Source organism: Hippichthys cyanospilos, chromosome 9 (genome assembly GCF_059441005.1).
Source record: "Hippichthys cyanospilos isolate Australia breed blue-spotted pipefish chromosome 9, RoL_Hcya_1.0, whole genome shotgun sequence".
NCBI lineage: Eukaryota > Metazoa > Chordata > Actinopteri > Syngnathiformes > Syngnathidae > Hippichthys > Hippichthys cyanospilos.
This window is the reverse complement of record NC_142377.1, coordinates 3,362,501-3,365,000: the sequence shown is the minus strand read 5'-3', so window position 1 is coordinate 3,365,000 and position 2,500 is coordinate 3,362,501. Positions and strand designations below refer to the sequence as shown.

Sequence of the window (2,500 nt, the reverse complement as noted above, 5' to 3'; positions counted from 1 at the left end):
CTTGGACTCGGAGACCGCCTGGGAATACCAGGTGCTGTAAGCTTTTACACATTTTCCAAATAGGACCAGAGATATCTTTTACAAATTGGTTTGTTTTAAATGGTTCACACCCTTTTTTTGCCTCTTATAAAGCATGAATTTTTAGTTTATGTAAGCGCTTACGGCCATACTACCCTGAGGATGCCCGATCTCGTCTGATCTCGGAAGCCTAGCAAGGTCGGGCCTGGTTAGTACTTGGATGGTAGACCGCCTGGGAATACCAGGTGCTGTAAGCTTTTACACATTTTCCAAATAGGACCAGAGATATCTCTCACAAATTGGTTTGTTTTAAATGGTTCACACCCTTCTTTTGCCTCTTATAAAGCAAGACTTTTTAGATTTTGTGACAGCTTACGGCCATACTACCCTGAGAACGCCCGATCTCGTCTAATCTCGGAATCTTAGCAAGGTTGGGCCTGATTAGTACTTGGATGGGGGACCGCCTGGGAATAACAGGTGCTGTAAGCTTTTACACATTTTCCAAATAAGACCAGAGATATCTCTTACAAATTGGTTTGTTTTAAATGGTTAACACCCTTTTTTTGCCTCTTATAAAGCATGAATTTTTAGTTTTTGTGACAGCTTACGGCCATACTACCCTGAGAACGCCCGATGTCACCTGATCTCGGAAGCTTAGCAAGGTCGGGCCTGGTTAGTACTTGAATGGGAGACCGCCTGGGAATACCAGGTGCTGTAAGCCTTTACACATTTTCCAAATAGGACCAGAGATATCTCTTACAAATTCGTTTGTTTTAAATGGTTCACACCCTTCTTTTGCCTCTTATAACGCATGAATTTTTAGTTTTTGTAACCGCTTACGGCCACACTACCCTGACAACGCCCGATCTCGTCTGATCTCGGAAGCTTAGCAAGGTCGGGCCTGTTTAGTACTTGGACTCGGAGACCGCCTGGGAATACCAGGTGCTGTAAGCTTTTACACATTTTCCAAATAGGACCAGAGATATCTCTTACAAATTGGTTTGTTTTAAATGGTTCACACCCTTCTTTTGCCTCTTATAAAGCAAGACTTTTTAGTTTTTGTGACAGCTTACGGCCATACTACCCTGAGAATGCCCGATCTCGTCTGATCTCGAAGCTTAGGAAGGTTGGGCCTGATTAGTACTTGGATGGGAGACCGCCTGGGAATAACAGGTGCTGTAAGCCTTTACACATTTTCCAAATAGGACCAGAGATATCTCTTACAAATTGGTTTGTTTTAAATGGTTCACACCCTTCTTTTGCCTCTTATAAAGCAAGACTTTTTAGTTTTTGTGACAGCTTACGGCCATACTACCCTGAGAACGCCCGATCTCGTCTGATCTCGGAAGCTTAGCAAGGTTGGGCCTGATTAGTACTTGGATGGGAGACCGCCTGGGAATAACAGGTGCTGTAAGCTTTTACACATTTTCCAAATAGGACCAGAGATATCTCTTACAAATTGGTTTGTTTTAAATGGTTCACACCCTTCTTTTGCCTCTTATAAAGCAAGACTTTTTAGTTTTTGTGACAGCTTACGGCCATACTACCCTGAGAAAGCCCGATCTCGTCTGATCTCGGAAGCTTAGCAAGGTTGGGCTTGATTAGTACTTGGATGGGAGACCGCCTGGGAATACCAGGTGCTGTAAGCTTTTACACATTTTCCAAATAGGACCAGAAATGTCTCTTACAAAATGATTTGTTTTAACTGGTTCAAACCCTTCTTTTATAACCGCTTACGGCCATACTACCCTGAGAACGCCAGATCTCGCCTGATCTCGGAAGCTTAGCAAGGTCGGGCCTGTATAGTACTTGGACTCGGAGACCGCCTGGGAATACCAGGTGCTGTAAGCTTTTACACATTTTCCAAATAGGACCAGAGATATCTCTCACAAATTGGTTTGTTTTAAATAGGACAACGCCCGATCTCGTCTGATCTCGGAAGCTTAGCAAGGTCGGGCCTGTTTAGTACTTGGACTCGGAGACCGCCTGGGAATACCAGGTGCTGTAAGCTTTTACACATTTTCCAAATAGGACCAGAGATATCTCTTACAAATTGATTTGTTTTAAATGGTTCACACCCTTCTTTTTCCTCTTATAAAGCAAGACTTTTTAGTTTTTGTGACAGCTTACGGCCATACTACCCTGAGAACGCCCGATCTCGTCTGATCTCGGAAGCTTAGCAAGGTTGGGCCTGATTAGTACTTGGATGGGAGACCGCCTGGGAATAACAGGTGCTGTAAGCTTTTACACATTTTCCAAATAGGACCAGAGATATCTCTTACAAATTGGTTTGTTTTAAATGGTTCACACCCTTCTTTTGCCTCTTATAAAGCAAGACTTTTTAGTTTTTGTGACAGCTTACGGCCATACTACCCTGAGAACGCCCGATCTCGTCTGATCTCGGAAGCTTAGCAAGGTTGGGCCTGATTAGTACTTGGATGGGAGACCGCCTGGGAATAACAGGTGCTGTAAGCTTTTACAC

The 2,500-nt window shown here is 43.7% G+C and overlaps 3 non-coding genes and 8 pseudogenes across 3 annotated transcripts; all 11 read left to right on the top strand.

Annotated features, from left to right (window-relative positions):
- The window catches only part of LOC148417804 (5S ribosomal RNA), a 120-nt pseudogene extending 77 nt beyond the window's left edge, over positions 1-43 (top strand).
- Positions 44-156: 113 nt separating this feature from the next.
- On the top strand, positions 157-275 carry LOC148417803 (5S ribosomal RNA; annotated as a pseudogene).
- A 113-nt stretch (positions 276-388) lies between these two features.
- LOC148417802 (5S ribosomal RNA) lies at positions 389-507 on the top strand (annotated as a pseudogene).
- Positions 508-620: 113 nt separating this feature from the next.
- Positions 621-739, top strand: LOC148417801 (5S ribosomal RNA; annotated as a pseudogene).
- Positions 740-852: 113 nt separating this feature from the next.
- Positions 853-972, top strand: LOC148417800 (5S ribosomal RNA; annotated as a pseudogene).
- Positions 973-1,085: 113 nt separating this feature from the next.
- LOC148417799 (5S ribosomal RNA) lies at positions 1,086-1,203 on the top strand (annotated as a pseudogene).
- Positions 1,204-1,316: 113 nt separating this feature from the next.
- Positions 1,317-1,435, top strand: LOC148417798 (5S ribosomal RNA). Its single transcript, XR_015866752.1, has one exon. It is a non-coding gene; the product is annotated as a 5S ribosomal RNA (ribosomal RNA).
- Positions 1,436-1,548: 113 nt separating this feature from the next.
- LOC148417797 (5S ribosomal RNA) lies at positions 1,549-1,667 on the top strand (annotated as a pseudogene).
- Positions 1,668-1,749: 82 nt separating this feature from the next.
- Positions 1,750-1,869, top strand: LOC148417796 (5S ribosomal RNA; annotated as a pseudogene).
- A 273-nt stretch (positions 1,870-2,142) lies between these two features.
- LOC148417795 (5S ribosomal RNA) lies at positions 2,143-2,261 on the top strand. The gene has a single exon (XR_015866751.1). It is a non-coding gene; the product is annotated as a 5S ribosomal RNA (ribosomal RNA).
- Positions 2,262-2,374: 113 nt separating this feature from the next.
- LOC148417794 (5S ribosomal RNA) lies at positions 2,375-2,493 on the top strand. The gene has a single exon (XR_015866750.1). It is a non-coding gene; the product is annotated as a 5S ribosomal RNA (ribosomal RNA).
- Positions 2,494-2,500: the final 7 nt, after the last annotated feature.